Here is a 12,398-nt window from a genome sequence, read left to right as displayed (position 1 = left end):
TATATTTTTCATTCACTTTCTTTCCATATGTAAACTAGAGGTGTACAAAACCATTTTTTCCCCCAAAACCGAACCGGTTTGGGTTTCACATGGTCAAACTTATCCAAACTGGTTCGGTTCGGTTTAGAACTGGTTTAAACCCGAGTTAGGCAAATATAAAACGGTTTGATTATGAAACGGCTGAGCCACTATAGGAACCGGCAGTTCGGTTCAGTTTGGGAACCTGTTTGACCGAAACCGGTTTTAGAAATGAACCAATCCGGTTTGGTTTCCGGTTAACCGTTTCCTGACCGGTTTCTTTTAACACCTCTATATATGACTCGACTCGAGAACATAGTAGATTAGTGAGTTAGTGGTAGCCTGATAGGTTTTATATTATTATATACACTTATTGGGTTGTCAATATAAAGCCTGTTAGAGCCCATTCAATGATTCAATACATCTAAATCAAGTTTAAGCCCATTTGATTTTGGACTACAATGGGTCTACATACCTTTTATATATTTATAGGTTCTAAATATACACCCATGAAATAAGTTAGACCACCTAGTTGAACACTTGATGTTGAATGATGTATCCGCATGTTCAGTATTGTTAACACAAACAAACGAACCAAACCATAGATGAGTCAAAAAAATATCTTATTACACCACCAATGGTATATATTGAGATAGGACCATTTACATAAGTCATGAGTGTTAACCTAACATCACAATCAAAAGTGGGTTATGGATAGTCATTGATTTGTAAACATATGCATTTCGATTACTTTATTTTTGAGTACTCTCTAAGTTATGATTATTTTCTTGCTTTCCTTCACCTATGAGCATGGCCCTTAAGTTAATCAAGTATTTCACTTTCATCAACACTTTCCTTTATTTCATGAAAATGGTACTTTTCTATACTTTTTGTAAAGGCATATCATGCCACTTTTCTAGGACAGGTCTTTTGGGTTTATAGAAGGAAAAAAAATTAAGCTTAGTAATCTTTAATATCAATAGAACTGAAAGAAAGACTTTCAGATAGAATTTTAGATCTATTTGTTTCATGATTTAAAAGGAGTGATGCGTAATTCTACGTTAGTAACGTTACAAACATGTTACCAACACCAACATATGGATCGTTATTAAATCTTTGACAACATTGTGATGATTATACGTATTGACGTATAATGTCATTGGAAACTAGAAAGTTAAGATTAAGCCTTCAAATTTTAGTAAATACTACGTATTTGTAGGATTGTAGTAAAATATCGTCGAATTTTTGATCAAACGTTATCTAATGTACGTCTATTAAGACCTATATATATCAAAATACATGTAAGTTTACGTTTTTTATACTAACTACACTCGTATATACGTGATACATTAACACTTAACTTGCTAAAGAATATTTGATTACATAGAATCAGGTCTGTCTCAACGTCCTCGGAGGCCCAAAACTAACTAAAATGTTGAGACTTTTTTTATTTTTTTTTCTTTATTCGTATAACGCTAGAAAGTATACAAGAATTATAAAATATGGATGGTATGCCGTGATAATGGATATGAAGCAATCATCCTTAGTTTGTGGCTCATCATTAAATTACTAATTCTAAAAAAAATCTACTTTTAAAATCTCATAATACATAACTCTTATTTAAGATGGAGGCCCTATAAATCTGGAGGCCTAAAGTCATTGTCTCATCTAGCTTACCCACGATACGGCCCTGCATAGAATATCTAAACACCTAGTAATGGAGGCGAGGAATAGCCTATGTTGGTCCCTTTCCTTCTTTTTAGGTTTTATGTCCATTTGCTTTACTCGATCATACAGGTAAGCATCAAAACCCCTCAAATAATAGGCAACCCCTATGGCCCCACTCCAGTTACATGTCAAGGTCTTTGTCCTAAAAGAAAATAGTGTTTGTGACATGTTACATAAGTTTTGTATAATATTGCTTTCATATTTCTTTGTTTTATGTTATTGTTGTTCGTTTTCGTAGACTTTTTAGTTATGTTTATATGTTCCTGTCGACTTTGAATAAACTTTTGTTAATATACCGAGGTAATGACGTACAGTTTACCTAAACAAATTTGAAAGCTTGAATACACTTTTTTTTATTAAAACTTACGAATTATCTACACGCCTACACACAACCAACACCTACATGGTACTAAACAATGCAACCTATAAGACTTCGTGCAATACAAACTTGAGGGACTTAAACTATTAATCCGAAAAGTATAAGACCGGTACGAAAGATCTTCAATGTGGTTTGGGGGAGATATAAAGTTCATGGACCAAAGATGATTTCTTGGTTGCTATGTTATTTATTTATAGAGTTTGTTTGAATTAGAACTTAAAGTTGTTTATCTTCCTAGATTATGTTTTCTTGTTGCTTTTGTTTCTGGTTGTCTATAAATAAGGCTTAAAGTTTTTTGTTTTATATCGTTGTAACTTTCACGTTACCTTTACACGTGCCAATCTGTGAGTGGTTCACAAAACTCACGTCACGAGTACCAATGTCAAGTTGCCGATTAGTTTGGTTGGACTACTTTGGAAATTAAAATCAATTTTTGACTAATATTGTCTTCTCTCTCTTCATTTGGACTATTTTGGGAATTATCTCAGCTATAAAAGTGGTACAATAATTCTACAGTAAATTGAATAGTAAAAAGCTCTCACAATTAAAATATGCTTTTTAATATATATATATATATATATATATATACTAGTTTGAGGCCCGTGTGTTACACGGGTAATTGATAAAAATTTTGTACTTTATCCATTAAGTGAAATATAGTTAACAAAATGATCATATATTTTATACGGTTACAATTTACATTAAAATTACAGAAATTACATAACTAAGAGTACACAATTATGTTACAAATAAGTAAAACAGCCATTGTACACTACATTTATGATTGTATGGGTTGGTATATATTATTTATCACAAATCAAAATCTTTAGTCCATAACTGCCTGTAACACTTGATAAGGTAACATATAGATATGCTTATAACTCTTGATATAACCACGTATAATAGTCCGTGTGATACATAAGTTTTTTCAGGTACATACCAACCCTAGATAAATGATAATATATCCATGAAACAAAAAAAAAATATTCATACACATAAAATATCATACCTTTTAATCAATTAGTATATGTAATGTTATTTGAGATCATGTGCTCATGTTTATTCCAAAACATGATTATCCAAAAAACCATATTACCTGAACTTTGATGATATAGTCATCCTTATAATCTTTAAAATATGAAATTAATTAATCATAATAAATTTGGTATCATTAATATTCCGTGTATGACAAATTTTTACTTCATTTTATATTTTACATTAACAATTGTATAATCAAGCAACATATAGAACCAATAATTAAAATATAACAAAATGATTTTTTCATATCATATTAATGAAAAATGACAAAGACATACTAACATTAAAGCCATGTTTAAATAAAAGTGATTTTCTGAGTTAGCAGAACAATATAAGATTAAAAGTTGCAAGTGAAGTTAGTGATTCTTATTTATAATAGTTGAAAGTATTTGATAAGGAATGCTTTAATTTTGAATACTAATTCCTTGTTATTAGTTAATATTATGGGAGTTGTTGGAATATTTAATTAGTTGATATATATTATAAAAACTTATAGAAAAGAAAGCAAAGATTTCGGATTTGTTGGAAGCATGGTAAATGATTTTAACCAGATTAACTATTTTTTTATTAAATTAATATGAAAATATATGTTCTGAAGCATTTTGGCCTGAATTATAAAAGAAAATATTGAAAATTAAATATTGATTTTCTTATTGCTAAAACCCTTTATACTACACAAAAATAAATCATATAAATAAATGACATATACTTCATATATTAAATCAATATACATGTAGATTATAATTATAATTATAATATTCAACTTCAAAAATTTAATGCTAAACACCAAAATATATTTTATAGGTATTCTATATGTTTGCAATATTTATACAAAACTTTTGGAGAAAATTAAAAAAATACACATTTTCCCGAGTTCAAATGCATATGAGAAGATTTTAAATTCAAATTTGAAACCAATTTTATATAAAAAAAATAATGCAGTCTTACTCGAATCCCACTTTAAAAAAAATATTTTAGTTTACCGTATAAATCCAAATTCTTCGAAAATGACGCACCTTTATTTGTTTTAATTGACAATTACCTGTGACTTTAAAATTATATTCTAACAAACCTGCAATGTCAGTTTTAATATTTCCTTATTTTCTTATTTCATCGTTAATGTTAATGAATGAATCGATTGGGATTTACATATAATAAAAAACAAACTTGAATTCATATATTGACATAACTTAAAAGATAAGGACCATATATTGAAATAAGTGAAAAAAATGTGAGGAGAGCTATGAGAATAACAAGTGGCAAAAATAGGTAGTCTTTTATTAGAATATATATATATATATATTAATTATATTAATATATAATTTTGTGTTACCTTGCTTCTATCATTTTTAGAAAGGACTTTGTAAATCAAGAAAGTCAACATGTTTAATTTTCATATTTTGGGAATAGTTGTGTTCGAACAATTCCAGTCCAATTTAAGATATTGTAAAATGGATTTAGTCTAATAATATTAACATACTTAAAAATGGTTTGAGAATCTGAATTATTAAAAAACATATACGCATAAACCAAAAAAAACATGTTTATTTGGTTTAGACATTTTTGAACAAAAGTGTGGGTGGGTGGGGGAGGCGTTTACCATACATGTTTGGGGAGGGCTAGTCTTGTGAGAACGATGGTGGAGGCGCTTACCATTACAAGTGTGACGACTATGAGAGGTTAAGTAGTGTCTAAGGAAGAATTCGGAAGAAAAAAAGACCAAGTGATATTTTTTAATAGAATTATCGAATTATAATAAAATCATAATACTTTGTTTCCAAACTAATTATGTTAAACATTGATAATGGTACATAATTGTTTTTGAAACTTTGTTTAATTTCCGGTACGTAACTTAGTTTGATGTCCATCGGAATAAGTAATTTTGAATTTTAGGTGCTGTTTGTTTTTGCAGACATAAACTGTCTGCAAGCTGATTTCATCTGTTTTCATGTCTGCAACTGAAGATGTGGTCTGAAGATCTGCAAGCTGAAAATATAAGACTGTTTGTTTTTATAAGCTGATACTGTCTGCATAACTGTCAAACTTATCTCACAAGATAGAAGTCATTTATTCAAGTTACATCTAGTTTTTAGTCTTTGCCTGCCATGCCGATTTGGTTTTGGTGGGTGGTGGAAGGTGGTGGTGGTGGATGGTGGTAGTGGCGGCGGACGGTGGGTAGTGGCGGTGGATGGTGGTGGTGGACAATGGGTGGTGGTGATGGATGGTTTTGGTTGGTGGTGGACGGTGGTGGTGATGGATGGTGGTGGTGGTGGGTGATGGATGGTGGTGGTGGCGGTGATGGATGGTGGTGGTGGTGATGGATGGTGGTGGTGATGGATGGTGGGTGGTGGACGGTGGTGGTGATGGATGGTGGTGGTGGTGGCGGACGGTGGTGGTGATGGATGGTGGGTGGTGGACGGTGGTGGTGATGGATGGTGGGTGGTGGACGGTGGTGGTGGCGGTGATGGATGGTGGTGGTGGTGGCGGTGATGGATGGTGGTGGTGGTGGGTGATGGATGGTGGTGGTGGCGGTGATGGATGGTGGTGGTGGTGGTGGACGGTGGTGGTGATGGATGGTGGGTGGTGGACGGTGGTGGTGGCGGTGGATGGTGGTGGACGGTGGCGGCGGGGTACGGGGGTGGTGGTGGCGGCGTACGGTGGGTGGTGGTGTTGGCGGACGGTGGTAGGAGCAGTGGATGAGAGGGTGGCTGCAAAGGGAGAAGAGTAGGGTTTTTTTGTGAAGATGTTTTAAGCAAGATTTCCTTGCTTTTCTTTTAAGATGAAAGAAGATAACTTCAGATCTGTTTTAAAAAAAAAAACAAACAGTCTTCAAGGGTAATGTCTGCGCGCCTGCAGACATTAGCTCCCTTGAAGATCTTTGAAGAAAAAACAAACACCCCCTTAGATATGATTGTAAAGAAGCAATTTCATATATCCCCTACAAACTAATTACATACATAAAAATATTTTAGTTTGTAAATTCGGTGTCCGTATAAGACCTTGTTTCATATGATTGCATGAGATCGTATGCACCTCCTTTTCTCCTTTATCCCGGGCAATAGATAAGTAAATGAAGAAACACTAAGTGACCCGGTACAGATTATAGATAATCTGGGGGTTAAGTAATGTTTCCCACGGATGAGGTCTAGCTGAGAAGGCTGTTATTCAGGAGACCTGCAAAACAAACACCGTAAGCTCGTCACTGAGAAGGGGGGGGGGGGTTCCTCCTTGTGACCACCCTCCGGCGTGAGAATCAGACTAGGTTGCTCTGAATATAAGTGTATATTAAGAGATTGCTAGATAACTGGATAGCAGATGATCTTACCATTCCAAGATGTTGGAGTATTTATAGCCGAAGGTAGGTTTCCAAGCAGGTACAGCCGGCTGAATAGTATTCCTGTTCTACCAACAGTGGACTATGCACAGGCCATACTGGTTGGTGGGTAGGTTACGGCCAACAGTGACAAAGTCGGCTGCACTATTCACCAACTGTAGATTATGCACGTCCCACCTACTGTGGATTGTACGCAGGCCATGCTGGTTGGTGAAAAGGTTACGGCCAATAGTAACACTATTCCACCAACTGTAGGCTGCGCATGTCCCACAGTAAGGGTTGGTGAGTAGGCAGCGGCTGATAGTGACAAACAGTACTAGAGGGTGCTCCTCCTCGCACTGTTGTCGGTGAGCTGTCACCCTGTGATTGGCTCATGGGTTGTTCTGGTCAGATCGTCTGTCCTATCCATACCTTGGTAGGTATAGTACAAAAGATCTTTCAGAATCATACAGACTGGCTCATTTAGGCGGGATTGTTCCCGCCTTGCTCATTCCTTCATGTGACTACTGAAGTATCTATTGTCTTGTGCGTGTAGCCCTGCTGTCTGCGGGTAGCCTTCCCTGATGGCTTGTATCCGCAACTGCGGGAACAGGCGAGGTACTTCACCATTGGGAGGCTTTCCCTGCGTGTACAGCTTGCGTACTGCGCGTAAGGTTCTATGAGCATGGTGGGTCCTGCGGGAGCAGATGGTCTTTGCGCAGACGTCCTTGTTCAAGGTGAGTCTTGCGGGACCAACTGGGCTCTGCTGGGACCTACCTCTTCAAGTCCCCCCAGTCCAATGTTCTTCTCATGAATGTTCAATAAAGTGAGGTGAACTTTTGGACTTTAAGCAAGGGGTTTTGAAAAGGTTTTTAGTTTTAAGGTTCTCCGTGGGGATTCTTCCCGCGGATTTCCTAATGTCACTTGCAAAAATTCCCGATTTTTTTGCTTGATCTTTGGGTATGATGCGGGTAGGTATGTAACCTTCTCGCAAGTCAGGAGCGTTGAGTCTCACTTGTGTGGATTCTCCTTGAGGTTTTAGTGGTTTTGAACATAGTGATCAATTATGTTTAAACCACCAATTCCATCCTGGAGCCTCAAAACAATGTATTTCTAGACGTTCCCGCTATGCGGGGATGTTATTTCCGTTTCCACAAGCATTGCCCAAAAGATCCTTCTTGGTTTCAATTCCCTGCGGAGCGCTAGGTATGTGAAGGGTTTTGCCTTAACACCGTACCCGCGCTCGTCTTACAGTTACTTTACTTTCAAGGTACCCCTGGCGTCAATTCCCTGCGGGTGCTAGGTATGTGAAGGGTTTTGCCCTAACACTGTACCCGCACCCGCCTTATAGTTACTTTGTTGCCGGGGTTTTCTTGGCTTCAATTCCCTGCGGGTGCTAGGTATGTGAAGGGTTTTGCCTGAACACTGTACCCGCATCCGTCTTATGGTTACTTGGTTGCCAAGGTAAGGGGTATTTTCCCGCTTACTTTTGAATCTTTTTGAATTTTGAATTTTGAAATTCGAAAGGTTGGTAAGGATAAGAACAGTCCAGACATCTGAAACGTCGTGCGACGGTTTCTTCTGACTGTGTCAGGTCGTGCAGGAAGTTATGGTGACGTGACAGAACATGGTCATTCCAGTCGCTTTTTCAGGCGCGTGGGCACGATTTTTCGGGCGCGTGGCCGCGAAATTACTGGCACGCGTCCTGTCAACAGCTGTTGCCAGCTTGCTTTTTGCCACGTGTCATAGTTTCATTGCACCTTCGATTTCTCTCTCCTCCGCATTAAATTCACCGCATTAATTGCGATTACTATATAAAGGGGGAGAGGGTTATTTGCAATTCACACTTTTCACTCTTCTCTTCATCTTTAAGGCGATTTCCGGCGAATACTCCTTTATTTAATCGAGCATTCTCTCGAAATCGTTCTCTTCTTCCTCTGCAAGATGTCTTCACGTGATGCTGAAGCTGTGGCCGACGACAGGAGTACTGCTGGCGAGTGCCAGTGTGCTCTGCCCGGCGATCAGTACCGGTATGTTGTCAGGAAGTTCATGCTCGATCCCCTCGAGCCTGAGTTTCCTGAATCCCACCAGACCGTGTACGATGCCCCCAGAGGCAAGATCGGGGTTTATGCTGCATTTTTTGTCTATGGGAATCTTAGATTCCCATTGACAAAATTTGTTTACCGTGTCCTTGAGAGGCACGGTGTTCATTTGACCGAGCTGCACCCTATGGCGGTCGCCAAGATTCGCCACTTCGAGTGGGTGTGCCGGATTCTGGGCATCGAGCCCCATGTGGACCGCCTGATGACCTTCTATACCTGGAGGTGCATCCAGGGGTGGTACACCCTGACAACCCGTATCAAGGGTTTAAAGATTTGTGCGACCGAGCGCAGTCTCCGATCGTGGAAGCGGGAGTTCTTCTACATATCCGCCCGCGCCGTCCCCCTTGCCATGAAGTTTAAAAATGGCCAAGCAATTCCGAGCCTTCACGCCCCCAACTACCAGGAGGCGGAATGGTTCTCGAAGATATCCCTGGTCCAATCTCCGGTTTACCGGTTTGCGGAGTCCGGGATGGTGATGCTGGGGATGAGCCGGGTGTGGAAGGAGGCGTCTCAGGTTCCCATCCTTCTCAAATACGGTTTGAACTCTACTCCTTATGGTATGTCTTGTCTTTCTTGCTGATATGAGTTTTGTCTTCTAACTGTTTCTTTTCTCTTAGAGGGGAACAATTTGGAGTCGCTCCTGTACCCGCGGGAAGCTGACGATCCTGTGCGGATGGGTACTCGTGCTCTTGATGAGAACGAGTTGCCCATCCTGGAACAAACAGCGGATCGGTTTGTGGAGGTTTATCCGCTGGGCCACGAGATCCTGAGCCACCGGCGGCCAGGTAAGGCGTTATTCTCCCCTCCACCCCTCAGTGCTGTACCCGCTGCTGGAATTCCTTACACCCTGTCTTCTTCTGAGGAATCCGCAGATGGTCCTTCGTTAGTGCGGAAGAAGCGGGCTGCCGGCGGGAAAGGGAAGGAGAAGGCGGCCTCCACAGCCGATCCAGTGCTCCTATCTGACACTGAGTCAGATAGTGAAGAGGCGGGGGGGAAGCCCGGTGGTGAGAAGACCACTATTCCGGAGGCTACGACTGTTACCTCTGGAGAACCAATGACAACCACGGTGACCGGCATCAAGAGACCGGCTCCATCGGGTTCGTCCCCGCCCGTCCGTACGTTCAAGCGGAAGAAACCCTGTAAGTACAACTCTTAGCTTTTATTTTCATAGTTTAATCTTCAAGTCTTTTTAACACTTTTCTTCTTTACGCAGGTGTGGATGTTGGCGCATTCCAGGGTGAGGGGCCGAGTACAACCTCTCCGCCAATGACGGTAGGCTTGGTCAGCCTACCTGAGGCGTCGACCCAGGCGCCTGCGCCTGCTTCCGCTGGTTCAGTTGCTCATTCTGAGCCGACTGTTCCAGCCGAGATGACGTCACCGCCGGCGGTGAGTGCAATTTTTACAGCATCGTTCACCGAGCCGGCGGTTACTGTTGCTGCTGACTCTTCGGCGGCGTCCGCGACGGACACCATGCCTCCGCCATCGACTGCGGCGGAAACCATGCCGCCTCCGCCATCGGCCTCGACGGCTGGACCTTCAGGTACGCGCGGGGCTTCTCGCCGATCTTTGCTACCTTCCCATCTGCCTGACCTTTTGGATGGATTTCCCTTAGGTTCAGGTGATGGGTTCGGTGGCTATCGGCCTGTGATCGACCCTACAGGTGCGTAGGGTTCTTTTGTCCTTTATGTAATTTTTATCATCTTTTCCTAACTGCTTTGTTTCTTTTGCAGTGTCGGATTCCAATGAAGTGTATGTTCCAAGATGGAACATACGCCGAGGAACAACCCTTCGTACACCTGTGGAGTGCGTGGACTGGGCTCGCCACGCTGCTCCCCATGGTGCGTTGGGGGAAGCCATGGTTAGCTACCAGGAGGGTAGGCTAACCAACGAGCTTCGGGTTCTCCTGGCCCGGATGCAGCCACGCGTCGAGCTGCTTTGTCGTGAAAACGACAAGTTGAAAGCAGCTCGTGTTAAAGAAATATCTCAGGCGCGTGCTCTCCGGGAGGAGAACCAAAAACTGACCGCGGTATCTGCGGAGAAGGAGAAGGCCTTCAAGGCCCTCGAGGTTGAGGTTCAAGCGCGACTCGAGGCCCGCTCCAAGGCTGCCCAAGCTGTTAACGAACAGCTTCGGCTAGCTAATGAGACTGCGAGGAACGCGACCGAGAGGGCCACCAAGGCTGAAGCTGTTGCTGAGCCTCTCCGCCTGGAGAATGAAGAACTTAAAGCTAAGTTAGAGGCTCTTCAACAGGCTCATGATGCCTTGGCTATGGAGGATGCGAAGAAGCTTCAAGAGATCCTGGACCAGAGGGGTGTGCTTGCGCAGACCGAGCGGAAGCTTAAGGGCGTTGAAGAGGCCGCCGCAAAGGATGTGCTTCTCGCCAATCTTAATAAGAACGAAGCTGAACGCGCCTGCACCCAAGCTCTGGCTGCCAAGGAATGGCTTCTTCGAGAAGCGTTGCCTCAGGTATTTTAGCTTTATGTCGTCACGCTTTCCTTTGTAGAATAGTTCTTATACTTGTACATTTTTTGTAGGTTGTGCATCGGGTCTTTTCAGAGACATCTTACGACGATGCTATGAGCGCAGCTCTCAACGCTTCTCATGAGGATGGGGAACGGACCGGCTTCCTGCTTGGTCTAGGGTTTGCTGAGAAAGGCGTCCCGCCTTCCAACTTCCCTCTGTATAATGCGGATACCGAAACTATTTATGACCAAGCAGTGAACCATTATGCTGCCTTCCCGTATCCGGTGGTGGAGAAGGTAAATGAAATTGCTGCTGCTGATGATGGGCTTGCTGTCCTTAGAGCTTTCCTTGAACCGTCACACTCTGCTGATGGTGCGGGTCCAAGTGGGAGTGGTCCTGAAGCATGATCCAAAAGATCCCTTTCCACCACTAGCGTAGATATTTGCTCTTACTTCTTTTGTATGCGGGTATATACCCAGCAATGTTTGTAATATTCAAGTTGAAATAAAGAATGTGTTTGTCCTTTTCTTTATTTAACGCATGTTTACACTTGGCAATTTCTTTAGTACTTAGATAAGTTAACTTTTTGACATGGTAAATTATAAGTTTATTTTTTCTTCCTCTTTCATGATTGTGCGGGTAAGACCGTCACTTGCACTTAGTAGGATGGCCAAACTTACATTTATCCTGCGTGGAAGTTTTCCTTATCTTTTCCTTGAAATTTTCTAAGTGTTCAGAATAAGTTAACCCTTGAACGTGGTAGATGATAGGTTGAAGTTTTGCCTCCTTGTTTGTGATTGTGCGGGTAAGACCGTCACTTGCACTTACAAGGATGACTAAACTTGACTTACATCTGACCTGCGTGTAGGCTTTCCTTATTATTTAGTATAAGTTAACCTTTGAACGTGGTAGATGATAGGTTGAAGTTTTGCTTCCTTGTTCGTGATTGTGCGGGTAAGGCCGTCACTTGCACTCACAAGGATGGCTAAACTTAACTTACGTCTGATCTGCGTGTAGGTTTTCCTTAGGACTTTTTAACATTTTTAACGTTGTGTTTATGCGGGTTTTGCCGCCTTCCACACGCAACTACTTACTTCTTCACGCATTGGTGCGGTGAATACCGGCACATGGGAAGTTCATAAGTTAAAGGCAAGGCTATCAACACATTGTGTAAGGAGAATCATTTCCATTAGAAGTGGCTCTAGGCCTTTTCTTTACAAGTTTGGAATTGATCTACATATAACATTTGCGTAATTGAGCTCCATTCCATGTTCTTGGGATAGGAGTGCCATCGAGCCTTTCAAGCCGGTATGCGCCTTTTCCCAGGACTTCTTTGATAATGTATGGCCCCTCCCAGAT

This window comes from Bidens hawaiensis, unplaced genomic scaffold, assembly GCF_021521415.1.
Source record: "Bidens hawaiensis isolate Kalapana, Puna unplaced genomic scaffold, B.hawaiensis_p1.1 tig00021180_1, whole genome shotgun sequence".
Classification (NCBI taxonomy): domain Eukaryota; kingdom Viridiplantae; phylum Streptophyta; class Magnoliopsida; order Asterales; family Asteraceae; genus Bidens; species Bidens hawaiensis.
Note: the sequence above shows the minus strand (reverse complement) of the source record.